General features: G+C 34.5%; 1 protein-coding gene across 2 annotated transcripts in view; it reads left to right on the forward strand.

The window, feature by feature from the left end:
• LOC150100951 (ubiquitin carboxyl-terminal hydrolase 10-like) overlaps nt 1–14922 on the forward strand; it is a 229365-nt gene that overhangs the window by 141227 nt on the left and 73216 nt on the right. The window lies entirely within an intron of this gene.

Raw genomic sequence — 14922 nt, forward strand, 5'->3', positions numbered from 1 at the left:
AGGATTTGACAGACAACATACAACTATTTGCTGATAAATTTTTTTGTGTCTTACTTATCCATTTGATGGGATGAGATTTTTGTCTCATGCTTTGTTTATTGGGTGTGCATTCCACAAATCATTGCATGTGCTCCATTGAAACTAAACCTATTTTGGAGAAAAGAACATGCTTCTTTAAGGATATATTGGAAACTATTAACGGAACTGCATTTGATTGGCATATCTGAATTAGAAAACTGTGTAAAGAATTCTGTGGTCCTACATGTATGCAGCATAATCAAAATTAAAATACCCTGTTTAAGGCTGTGTGGATCTGCCATTCAGTGATCCAAATGCTGCAAAACTTAGCAGAAATACATTGTGTGTCATACAAAACAATATCTGAGAGAGGGAAAAAGTAGTTCTGAAGTTTACCACCAGGTGCATTATAAACACCATATGCATGAAAATTGCATATCACATAACTCGGCATGTGTCAGGAGGTTTAAAATGATGGACTTGTGTGCACCATCATTCTCGATCAACTGGGTTCCACTATTGAACACACTGTGCAAATGATGGCATTTGTAGCATACAAGGAAGGGCAGCACATTGAACAGTACAGCCTGTGAATGCATAATGGAAGTGAATAAAATGTGTTATTTATGCTTGTGCTGCTTTTCTCTTACACACACATGCACAGAGAGAGAGAGAAATTACTACATCAACATTTTGTATGTCATACAGCACTCATGATAGTGAATTTTGAAACTCCTTTCTAGCCCTCTCAGATAACACATGACACACATTGCGTTCCTGCAAAGTTTCGTGGCATTTGGATCACTGGGTGGTGCTCCACAAGGCTTTAACCCTCACATGCATATGAGGACACATAATGGAAGTGAATGAAATGTGTTATTTATGCTTGTGCTGCTTTTCTCCTTCTTGGAATGATGTCTTCAGGTGAGGACGTCATTTTTAACCTATTCATTCAGGGCACAAGTTTAGCATAATTAATGAATTCATGGTAATACTATAAGATTAAATGGTACTGTATCATCATTATAATTTTTTATAAATGAATATAAAAATTCATGCATGAGAGGATTAAACAGGGATACTTTAATTTTGATCATCCTGTTTGTTCATTTATGAATTAACATAACATTAACCTAATGTTATGTTAGGCAAATGGATGATGAATTGTGATCAAGTTTGGGTTGCCTTTTTTCACTGTTCGAATGTTTGCGCACATGATGGTGGCTCTGATCATGGCTTGAATCCATTGGTGTAACTAGAGCTTTTGCTGCCCAAGGCAGTCCCTGAGTTTGCTGCCCCTCTCAATATGCACCAAAAATAGTACAAAAAGTCAAACCACGTATAGGGAAATAAATTAAAACACTATGTTTATTTTTCAAGTAAAAACCCTAATTTCAACAATCTAAAATTTTATTTTTCGTGCTTTTCTTTTAGCAAAATCGTCAACGACATTTTCGAAGTCTATTTCATAGTAATGTAGGTAATTCATAATCAATTTTAATTTAGAAAAACTCCTCTCGCAACTAGCAACACTTACAGCAATTGTGAGGAAAATTTGCAGTAGTATTACAATACAGTCATACCCCGACTTGCGCAAATCCAGAGTTACGCGGTTTCATATATGTACGTACGTATTCCTGACCCGCTTCACGCCCTACCACTAGTCGTATCTTTCCAGCACCGGCCGCATTCACCGGTGTCGCTCATGCTGTGAACAAGCACTGACGTGTTTCGCGCGGTCTCCATTCATACACGATTTTTATAGTCTACAAACCTTGCGATTGTTTAATTTTATGTTCTTGATAAAAATTTTATCACATAAACATAATAATGTCATCTAATGGAAGCAAGTCTGATTCTTCTACAGCTAGCAAGAAAAGAAAAACATTGACTTTGGAAACAAAACTCAACATTATTAAGGATTTTGAAGGCGGAATGAAAATTTGTGAGTTAGCAAAGAAGTTTGATCTACAGGAATTCACAGTAAGAACAATCATAAAAGAAAGGTTTACAGATTTTGGAGGAGATAGATTCTAACGAGGAATGAATTGTAGCTGCAAGGAATAAAAAAAAATCATTAGCTTGCTATGAAGAAATTTTACATGACAAGAAAAAGACATTATGCCATCAGACGAATCTGTTAGATTTTATGAAACCATCGACATCGAAATAACTTTCTTTTTTTTTTATGTACGAAAAACTACAATTATATTTCTTAAAAAATATAGGTGTTTTATAAACCTTTGGTCCCAATTAACCAATATTTTGTTTGTTTGTATGCAAAATTATACCCAAGTTACGCGAAATCGACTTATGTGCTTTTTGTTGGTCCAACCTACCGTGTAACTTCGGGGTATGACTGTATTTGGAAATGAGTTCTCAAGACTAGTTTAGAATTAACTGCAAAAGTTCAAAAAAGGTTCAAAGTGCCGCCTGGGGCAGACCGCACTCTCCGCTCCTCCCTAGATGTACTTGATGTACAATCAAGAAAATTAACCCTTAGTGTTTTTTAGTTTTAATCTCTATGAAGCTCATCACCAGGAATACAATATAAACAATATATATATATATATTCGGATAACCAAGTTATTTAATAAACTTGGTTATTTTAACTCTTAATCCCAAGTATGCAAACAATTAAGTTTGCGCCTGAAACAAAGTTCAAGTCTAAAGATGATACAACACCAGGGCAACTCATTGTAAAGGTGGGTAAAGATCCGATCACTATTCTTAGTATTTTCCCATAATGTAAAGCACATCTCACTAGAAGATGTATACTACAATGCATTATGGGTGGGGTCACTACCTAGACCGGTTTCAACCTTTTTTGAGGTCTCCTCAGTGAGTAGCTAGACCCTAAATACCAAGGTTATAGTAATACGGAGCTGTATTAACTTTACCTATAGAAGTTGCAACAAGGTGTTTTTATTTTTAATAAAAACCTCTGGAGGAGATATAGATGTAATAAATTTTTTACCTTGGGGATATTGTATATTAGGATAACCAAGTTATTAAATAAACTTGGTTATTTTAACTCTTAATCCCAAGTATGCAAACAATTAAGTTTGCGCCTGAAACAAAGTTCAAGTCTAAAGATGATACAACACCAGGGCAACTCATTGTAAAGGTGGTAAAGCTCTGATCACTATTCTTAGTATTTTCCCATAATGTAAAGCACATCTCACTAGAAGATGTATACTACAATGTATTATGGGTGGGGTCACTACCCAGACCGGTTTCAACCTTTTTTGAGGTCTCCTCAGTGAGTAGCTAGATCCTAAATACCAAGGTTATAGTAATACGGAGCTTTATCAACTTTACCTATAGAAGTTGTAACAAGATGTTTTTATTTTTAATAAAAATCTCTGGAGGAGATATTCTAGTGAGATGTGCTTGACATTATGGAAAATACTAAGAATAGTGATCAGAGCTTTACCTACCTTTACAATGAGTTGCCATGGTGTTGTATCATCTTTAGACTTGAACTTTGTTTCAGGCGCAAACTTAATTGTTTGCATACTTGGGATTAGGAGTTAAAATAACCAAGTTTATTAAATAACTTGGTTATCCTAATATACAATATCCCCAAGGTAAAAAATTTATCTCTCACACACACACACACACACACATACATATATGAACACGACACTAGCTACATGACAGTACATATAGTTATGCTCTATTATAACTGCTTTGTTAACTGACCTATGTTAACTATTTAAAAGGTGACATGAAAACTAAAGATAAGGATATTGAAGATGTCTGGAGTCATTACTTTGAAAGACTGTTAAACAAACCAAGACAGAACAGTACTAGAAAATTTTCAAGAGGAATTCAAAGAGGAGTACATACTTGAGGTAGAAAAAGCTGTCAAAAACTTGGAATGTGGAAAGGCAGCTGGAGTAGATGATATTCAACCAGAAATGCTTAAGTATGGAGGTATAAAATTCTGATTCAGAAGACCTGGTCAGAAGGTCGAATTCTTGATGATTTGAGTAGAGCTCTCATGCTACCAATCTATACAAAAGGGAATAAAGCTGAATGTGAGAATTACAGAGGAATTTCTATACTGAGTATTCCAAGTAAGATTTATGCAAGCATATCTGAAAAGAGGTCGAAAAGGATTATGGAAGAGAAAATTGGGAAGAACAAGCTTTGTTCAGGCCAAATAGAGGTTGTCAAGATCAGATTTTCACTTCAAGACAAATAGTTGAGAATTATTATTGAATCATGGTAATATGACATCGATATGTACTTCGTTTTGTATATCTGGAAAAGGCATATGACAAAGGTGTCCTGAGAAAAGCTTTTCAAGTCACTACAATTATATGGGGTGAATGGAAATAGTCTATATTGAGCATTTATCTCATCAAGACTATGGGGCTTAGATCCCTGCCTTTATGAGAAATAGTTCATATACTTTATATTTAAGTTGTTAGTCAGCAGTTAGAATTGAGGAGAAAAAACAGAAAGATGATTTGATGTGAAATCAGGTGTAAGACAAGAATGCACATTATCTCCACTCATATTCATCTATATGGATCCTATTATGAAAGCAAGTGGCATTAGGCCCGTTAACAACCGTTGAATAACAGTTGTAACAAATTTGGCATTAAAATCAGCAATAAAAAGACCAAACCTATGAAATTAGGCAGGAACACAGCTGCATTCTGAATGGAGATCCTATAGATCAAGTAAAATATTTCAGCTATTTAGAAAGAGTTTTTAGTGAAGATGACAAGTTAAATCTGGAAATGGACAACAGAATAAACAAAGCTCGTATGGTGGGTAGCCAGATGAATAAATTTATATGGAATAAGAGAGAAATTAGCCAAAATACCAAACTAGTGGTATACAAGACAGTGTTCAAACCAGTTTTAAGTTATGGATCTGAGAGTTGGGTTAGAAATAAAGCACTTCCTCAAAGACTGGTGACTGCATATATGTGGGTTCTGAGAAAAAGAACATTGCAAATAACAGTTCCGAAATGATTGATCGATAAAAAAGAAGATACCATATAATTTTCTTTATGATTATTCAGTATTATCTTGTAGTACAAGGAAGAAATCACTGCACATTTGAAAAGAAAACATTTACTGCTAGTTTAAATGTGGCATTTTTGAAGTAGTGATATTCTTACTACTGTTTTACACTAAATGTATAAGTACATGCTCCCCAAGTGATTTACTTTTTCAGTTGTCTTGTGGATTTTGCAAATAAACTATAATCTAAAATATCTGCAGGTTGAATGGGCAGGTACTCCTCCTCCGAGCCCCCCCCCCCCCAATTGAATATGTATGTAACACATCTGCACTTTTTTTAAAATTCAAATTGTTCTTTCTTTCCAAGATAATTATATTAGAATAATTCTTTGAAAATAACACTGAAGCTGTGATTATTATAAATTAAGAAATTATTTTAATATAAATGCTGTATCAGCCTGTAAAGAAATCATTATTTCAGTTTACGATGTCTGCTGAACAATCGAATTGTTTAAAATTAAACAAAACATTGCTGATGTGTACTGCACTACTGCTTGAGGCTCTTTAGTCCAAACAAAAGAAGGTACACTTCCCACTTGGGAAGTGTTCCTTTTGTTTCTCAGTAGGTGAGAGTTATCTAAACTTGAGTCCTTTTTTTTTTCCCCCTCAAGAATACAGAATTATCTAGTATTCATATGACATCGCTTATTACAGAGATGGCAACCTGCAGAATAATATTTGGAACTTTTAAGAAGGGAAAAAAAAAAAAAATATATATATATATATATATATATATATATATATATATAACACTCCTGAACTTTCTGTTTGTATCACACACCAGCATTTCCCAAACTATGTTCCGCAGAATACTGGTGTTCCGCGGCAAGTGAATAAGTGTTCCGCAAAAAATTATCAAAATTAACATGAGCCTGGAATGGTTTTAAATGCTGCGACAAGTTCAAACATGTTTGAAAATCAGGTGCTCCTCACTTTGCATGTGGATTGTGCTATTAAGACCAGCGCACGCTGGCATTGACTCAGCCACCTGCTGTTGTCGACACCTCCGAATGCGAGTGAAGTACGGAGGTATCTTCTAGGAAACGTGCAGTCACAATCAAGGTCAATGCAATGCGTTGCGGCCTGGCACACCCGTAGTGTGCGCTGTAGCATTTTTTGTGATAAGATATAGCCTGCTGCGGTGATAGTGTGTGTGCTTAGCTTTATATTGAATACAAAACTGATGATACACGACTCTAACCGAAGTGTTCCATTAAAATTTCAGGATTTGTGAAGTGTTCTGTAGTAGGACAAGTTTGAGAAATGCTGTCATACACATAAACAGCTTTTATATGGTAAGAATACACTGCTCAAAACAGTTAGGGGATATTTTAGTTTTTGTCAGATAATTATAAATTTCTGCAAAAATTATAACTATTGGGTACTTTATAAATGAATAAATATTTCTTACTTATGGATAGGGTGTAATTGACAAGATATTGTTTAAATAATCAATATTTATTACATATTTAACAAATTATACATTTTAGTGTGAAATAATTTTAATAAAAATAGCCCAAAACATTTTCGTTAATTTGTAATAAGCCGTATGGTCTCCATTAACAGCCAAAACAGCAGTACATCTTGATTGCATGGACCAGATAAGATGATCAAACAGTTCTTGTGGGATATTTCCCCACTCTCTGAGAGCAATTTCGAGCTCTTGAAGGGATCGTTTTGACAAGTCTTAACATGATTTTGTATGCAGTTGCGTGTTCTACACTGTTGTATGTTAAGAATATTTTAAAATAAATGTTACGTTGGTAAATTATTTTTATAACTTTATAATTTACAAGAAAACCAAAATATTCCCTAATTGTTTTGAGCAGTGTATAAGACGAAATGTATTTGTAAAACTTAGAACAGGGGTGGGCAGCCTTTATGAGTGTGCATCTCAAAATCGCCAAATCTTTGATGCAAAATTTTCTCATGTGCCAACCGAAATTTTGGGGAACATATTATTATTTGGTCTTTTGAGTATTGGGAAAACCTTTTCAAATAATCAAAAATCATGCTAGAGTGGAAAATCAAAGAATATTGAAGAGTGATTATTGTAAGTCATGTAAGATTGAATGAATGTAAAAATTAGTGATGGAATTTTTACTTAACCCTTTCAGAACCAGAAGGACTTATTATTATTACAGGCAGCTCCAAGGAGTCCTTAGACTCATTGAGCGAGGCCCACATCATGTCAAGAACAACTATTCAACATTCACACAGTATCTATCATACTCCTCCTTGAACTCATTTACAGTCATGGCACCCACAACAGATTCTGGCAGGTTATTCCACTCATTTACCACTCTCCAAGTAAAAAACCTAGCTCTAACACCCTTGTTAACCACACTTACCAAGCTTCCATGGATGGCCCCCCTAGTCCTCCCATTACCAGTCCTATTCTCAAAAATATCTTCTGAATTAATCTTATAGAAACCCTTCAGTAATTTGAATGTCTCAATCATATCACCCCTTTTCTGCCTATCCACCAATTTCTGCAGCCCACAAATCTTCAACCTGTTCTCATAAGGTTCATTGCATAGTCCTGCTGTTATCTTGGACACTCGTCACTGGATCCTCTCCACCTCCTCCCCATCGAGAAGAAACCCTGTCGCCCAGATCTGGGTATTATGAAGTGATACAAAGTTTTTGGTATTAAAATGACTACATAAAACATCATCATCTGGGAAAAAATCATAGGTTTTATAGAATTTCATGGGACACATGTATCCCAATGGACATAAAGGGTTGCAAATAAATTAAAATTACTAACATTTATATATCGGCTTCAACTACATTTTACTAAACATCAATAAAAACAATAATGGACATAAAGATAAACACTATAATCGTAAATAAATAAAAATGAGCAAATAAAGTATTTTAGTTATGGAATTCAGCAAAGCAATTTCTGTTGTTTGTATAGCATAGATGAACGTTACGTGTAGTGCAAGTGTTTTAGTGAGATTTTCAATTTTACTTTTAGCAGTTTACGCATCTTTTACATGTATTTGCTTTCGCCATGGGATGTGAAGGCATGGAACCTTTCAGAAATGTATGTTTTGTACTTGTCACCGTTGTAGGTATGGCCCTCTTCCTTGAAGAGAAATCGCCAATCAAAGATCGAGCTATGACCTGTCGGTATTCAAGGCAAGATAGTAAAGGGACCACAGCACATTTATTTTTGTGAAATTTTGTGTAAATGATATAGGCATTATTGACAGCTATATCCAGAAGATCAAAAAATAGACAGAGGTAGTACTTTATCTTTGATTTACAATCCAATTCATAGCACACCTTGCACTGATTCATAAGGTTGACACCGCCCATGTTTTTGTTGTAATTTATGACAATTTCAGGGCACTTTACGTCAATCTTTTCAGCAGATCCTGCCTTTCGCCACTTTACAGTGGACATAAGTATAGGCAATATAAAGTTAGTCAAAAGATGTACCGACTTGTTGTCTATCTCCACTTCACGTACAATATACCATTGAAACTTTCGGTATAAATATCTCCTCGATTCATATGTTTATCTGATGGCGCAGATTTCGGAAGATGCTTTCGGTTTTTCAACTCGTTTTGCAGCATGGGTGACTTAAAAAAGTTATCGAGGTACACCCCCACAACCTAAGCTTTCAATGGCTTTTGTAAGCTCTAGCACTACCGATTCTCCTGACCCATATTCAGTTTCTGATGATTTTTTTTCCCCATGTACAGATCGAATTCAAACAAATTGTCTATTTTAGCTGATGCTAAAATAGGCTATTTGTTTGAATTCGTTTGTTCTATATTTGTTCTGCACCACATTTTGAAATCCCATCTTGTAGGTTTATTTCTCATATACTGTTTCATAATATTGTGCCCCTTGAATTTTATCATATGCTCATCAATGGATTATGTTTTGGTATTATTCATTGCGTTCTGAAAAGAACTGTTTAGATGCTCCATTACAGACCTGATTTTATATGCTCTGTCATAGTTAGCACTATTTCTATGTGGTTGGTCTTCATTGTTGCAAAAGTATAAGTTCTTGTAGATATTTTCAAACCTATTTCTAGGCATTACATTTGCAATGTAGGGAATGCCCATATCTGGATCAATAGACCAGTAATCTCTCAATGATGGCAAAACATGATAACCCATCAACAAATTCATACCGAGATGAGATAGGCTTTCATTTCATCATCATCGACTGTGTATTGTGTTCCATTCTGCTCAGCATATCATATAGATTCAACTCTTATTTTTATAACTAAATCTTCGAAGTTAGTAGTCAAATAAAACAATTTCAATAGGCGTCAATAACGAATCTTAATCTCTGTCTCTGCAAATCTGAATTTCTCCGAAGATATAATCAACATCAGGAAACTATTTAGTACGTATGTATTTTTTTTCCTGTATGAATGTAGGGCCACTTACTTGCAGTCTATTTATTTTCTGTTTCAGGTTCTGTTGCTGATAATTCCAACATGTTTTGTGCCAGGTCAGTTTCAACCATAGAAACCCCTGCATCCACATCCTGAGTTATAAATACCTGGTCTTCCTCATTGAGTTCTAGCACGTCTTCATCATCGCTATTTTCTGCTACTAAACACTGAAAAATTTCAATATCTTTCAGTTCAAACTGCTTACACCCTTTTCTTGACATGACTGTAATGATAAAAAGACAAATAAAATACAAATGTAGGTAAAATAAATAAAAAAACACCGATTACAATAACGAGAAATTTACTTGTAAAATGCACCCCTTTACATCCACAGGGACAACGGTGTCCCTTTATGTTTTTACTAGTTTTTATGGAATATTATTTCAAAATTTTATTGAAAAACATAATAATACTATTATTTACTTATCATCAAATGAAAATATTACACCATAAACATATAACAAACAATATTCTATGCAGAAACACTTTTCATAAGTGTTTTCATAAGCGCTGAATACGCAACGCTCTGAACACACAGACATTACATCGTCAGTATTATTAATAATCTCTTCGCATACTTCTTAAATCCTACAAAATCGAGTAAAGATTCCTAGCCTAGTTGATGATGTAATGTCTGTGCTCTCATCAACGCAAATAGAAAACAACTTACATGATGCCATGCAAGTTAATTGGTATATTTATATTTTGTTAATTGTTCTGCTGTATTCCTTTCCAACTTAAGTATCCTATCCTTAACTGTTGTTCTACTCACAGACATTTTTAATGTGCTGAATAATTTTTACCTTTTCTGAAAGATTGTCAAAAAAGGAAAAGAGCACATTCTAGCCATGCTTCTTTAATATATTCAAACCAGCATAAAATTAGAAGTAGTTATTTATAATTCAGTCCTTGGAGCGGAGGGTTGGAGTATTATGATTGGAAATGAACATAGGGAAATTAATTTTAGCATTATTAACAGTAAAACTAAAAAATGTCTTCTTCCATTGTATTTGAGATTTGAAAAATAAAAGATGGAAGATTCGCCATTATTAAATCACTTCATTCATCAAACTGATCTCTTGTCACATTTCAGAATAGATAATTTATTTTATTTTCATGAGTGTGAAATTCGTTTTTATCTTTGGGAACAGACATAAGAAATAAACTGTACAGCAAAATAATTTAAAATATTGAAGGTCAATGCAGATGATTTGTAGTAAAACATTTTACTTTAAGTCAAGTCACTCCATTACAGTTAATCCTTTAATGGCTCTACAGTTGCCATTAAGGGATTAAAAGGAATTTCAACTAGCATTGGTCATATAACAACCATTTGATTATGACTGGCATACTTTAGGAAAATAATAGGCTCAAATATTAATAGATTTCTTAAAGATGTATACATCCAATTTGCAGTTTTGTGGTATTATGCATGTTGCAATTAATTACTGTTGATAGAGGATGAATTACATAAAGAAATAAATCTTCTAACACCTTTTATTCCCCAAAGGGAGTATAAGTACATGGAGCTCCTTTTCCCCTTACTGTTTGAAGACTAGTGAGCAGCCAATCTTCATCCTTCAAGCATTTACTGATAGAAAGCCCAAGCTATCAATAAATGAAAACTTTTCATGGGTTTGGGCAGGGAGAAAGAGATGTCATCTGTTAAATTGTAGTAGTGAATAAATCTCTACCCTCACAACTATACTGCACAGATATATGCAAATCAAAGAAAGCTTTACTGTAGCAGGAAATAATAAAAATTTATCTCAATTTAATAAATAAGGGAAATTTTTCCTAAGAATTTTAGATGACCTCACTTCTATTCCTTGTATTCTTTATCCCTATTTTTTTGGAGTTACTTCTAGGAAATCTGCGAAAAGCCTGGTTAATACTAAAAGATTAGTAATATGAAAAGAGAATGTGATAGTGTATTTACTTCCGGTCACTTCTTTATAGAGCATCTGTAAGCAAGCAGTCTTAGAGAGAGAAAGGTAGACTTCTCTTTTTGTGGATAGAATCAGGCATTTTCCCACTTCAAATGAGAAGAGCATTCCAAGATTTGGTGAATTTGGGGTGCATATGCATATATGAGGAGGGAGTCTGGAAAGTTTTGATGGAAGATCACTATGTTTTTGATTTTGCTTATATAAATACAAAGACGTTTATCTGTGAGTCAAACTCTGCTTGACAACTATTCCTGCTTTGCAAGCAGGGAAATGGTTTTAAAGAACAATATGAAGATATAAGAACCAGTCTTGAATGGAAGAGAACACTATGTTTTTGATTTTGCTTATATAAATACAAAGACATTTATCTGTGAGTCAAACTCTGCTTGACAACTATTCCTGCTTTGCAAGCAGGGAGATGGTTTTAAAGAACAATAGCAACCAAAAAAAGCTGAACTACTTGGTCTCATATGGAGGTGGCAAAGTTTTTATTCCTGGAAACTTGAATTTTTCATCCTGAAAAACCATCATCAAGCCAGAAGAACAATGATTTATAGGCATAATACATCAACCTATACCCTAAACTATAATTCCAGTTAACTACAAAACCACTGACAGGTCAGCAGGATGCATCGAATCCATTACTTCAGATATATGTATTGCATGTTTATTCAAGACTATCTTATTATTACTTATTTGTTATCCCCATAAAATCCAAAGACTAACCAACATTGGCACAATGAATATTGTATCTTTCCTTAAATTCATCTGCTGATTCCACTTTAGGTACATCCTCATGCTTCAGAGATACATCTTATGTCCATTCCAAGCTATATTATGCCATCATCATATGAGATTCTCCGTGGTATCCAAAGAACTCATAATGGAAGCCTACATTAACTGCAACTACTTTTGTATTCTGTTCATTCAATATTCCCCAACCAAAAAATTAGTTTTCACTTCCTTGCTAACTGCACTAATTCTCAACTTCCAGGGATAATTCTTTGTTCTCTCCATTCCTTCATATATTGAGGGGGGGGGTGTCTTCTACATCTATACTATAGGAAATATTATTCACGTCGAAGTTTCTGGAACAGAAAATTACATAGATATGGAATGCAAATAAATAATTTACTAGAGCAATTTAAAACTACACACCCATTGAAGACACAAACTAAAATAACCAGGATACAGACAGTCATGTGCATGGAGGGCAACAGTGGCACTCTTTGTGATGATTCCTGTTGTAATTTCTGATGGGTAGATAGGACAATGCACCAAAATCTATGTAAAAGAATACCATCCATTCTGTTACAGTTCACTACGTTCTGTAGAACTTGTGCTTTTTCCAGGAACAGTCTCTCCAATTTAAACTAGGTTTGTGAAGTAACTTGACTTTCTAATCTTACCAGCTGGTCTTTCTCTAAAGGCAAGCTGAGATAATCTGCTTTTTTTGGTTCTACATTCTGGATGTATTTTGTATATGCTTTTATCCTGATCATCGTAGTTCTCCCGTCTGTCCAAAATATTAGATTCCACACTAGCAGGGAATGCTTTAGACACCTGGGAAGATGTGAGAGTCCAGGTGATCCTTGATTTGTCGTAACAGGTAGATGTTTTGCTTAGAGGTTTGTATACCGTTCTTTTGCTTTGCTGTTTCAGAAGGGACTCCAGTTTATGTGTTGTGCCTTTGATATAGGGTAAGTATATAGTGTATGTATAGTCTGGTTTGAGAGATGGGAAATTGTTTTTTTAAAGAGTTTGGAAAGTGTTTTTTGTTATATCCATTTTGTTGGAAAGGTGTGAGTCATCTTCATCATCAAATTCCTGCCATGCACCCTCAGGGGGTGTACAGCATGGGTGTCAAACTCGTCAGCTGCATGCGGCCCGCAACGAATATTTTTAGGGCCCAGCCATATGTTTGCCAATGAAAGTGATTACTACATATAGCCGAGCCGTGTTGCAAGCATTTCCTTTTTCAGTTTTGAAAGTAATCACTGCGAACAAGATTTCCCACGATGTAGGAAAGATAGTAGCAGAAAAGAGATGCCAAGTGTCAGGGAGAAAACATTAATTTTATCGTTGTTTTTGTTCTTTTTTTATACTGTACTTTTCAAAATAAACCTGCGTTTTTATGAAAATTGAAATTTTTGTTTTTTGCAGCCCACATAAACTTAAACCTCGTTTATTTGGCCCGTGTTAGCCTTTGAGTTTGACATGTTTGGTGTACAGGATATGATAGTACTCCATGAAATATTTACATCATAACTAACTTCCTATCTACAATTTTCCTCGAAATCAGTCTGTTACTTGTCAAGACTCCAACATTATCAGATCTTATATTTCTATCGTCTAAGACTCTTTTCGCCATATCAATCCACCTGTATCTTGGTCTTCCCGTGGGTCTTTTTGCTGCCAACCTGGCAAAGAACACTTGTTTTGCTAATCTTTCCTTGCCCATTCTGTTTAAGTGACCATAACACTTGAGATTAGCTATGCCTAACATATTCCTGGATCCTGACAATGTCAAGTTCTTTCCTAATACCTCATTTTTAATATGATATTGCCATTAATGTCATCTATTTGTGCCCCTAATCTTTCTCAGGACTCTTATATCTGCAGTCTCTAGTCTTTGATCAAGTGTTTTTCTTCTGACCCAGCTCTCAGATCCATAAGTTAAAACTGGTTTGAACACTGTCTTGTATACTGCTAATTTAGTGTTCCGACTAATTTCTCTCTTGTTCGATATGAATTTATTCAATTGATATCCTACCATACCAGCTTTGTTGATTCTGTTGTCTATTTCCATATTTAATTTACCATCTTCACTAAAAACTGTACCTAAGTAGCTTTTTCTTATAATATTTATCTCTCTTCTTACTTGATATAATATGTTTGTACTCTAATCATTTAGATTAACTTCTATTGTTTTATCTCTTTCTTTTATCCTACCAGCTTCGCCATTTATGTTGTGACCTTTTCTTATCCTTTGTCTTTACTATCCTCTCGACTCCGTCATTTATGTTATTGCCCTTTTCTTATCTTGTTTGCTATTTCTTTACTTAATTAGTTATTTACCCTTTATCTGCCCTTTCCTAACTAATCCAATATTCTATCTTTCTTAAATTCAAACTCGTCTAGCACTGTACATTACTTATACATAATTATCCCTTATAATTTAAACTCTATAATCAGATACTCTCTCCTTCAGTGCTTTGCAGTCCTATTGGCCTCTCTATGTCCTAAACAAACAATCTGAAGAAGTTCACCCTATAAGTATTAACACATTTATATTTATGCTGCGCCAGCTAATACCTAGGTAGAAAGGATTCTTGTTCAGGGTGACCCCTTTAGAGAGTTAATGATTATTTGATCAAGCATAAATTTATCTCCCCTTAGCTTGTCCTTTTCTTTCTTACAGTCGTGGCTTACTTATTGCACTAGTATTCATGGGTTTATCCCGCTTGGTTCGTTGTTATTTTTATGA

Source organism: Typopeltis vanoorti, chromosome 12 (assembly GCF_054136105.1).
Source record: "Typopeltis vanoorti isolate ZY-2024b chromosome 12, IOZ_Tvanoo_1.0, whole genome shotgun sequence".
Classification (NCBI taxonomy): Eukaryota; Metazoa; Arthropoda; class Arachnida; order Uropygi; family Thelyphonidae; genus Typopeltis; species Typopeltis vanoorti.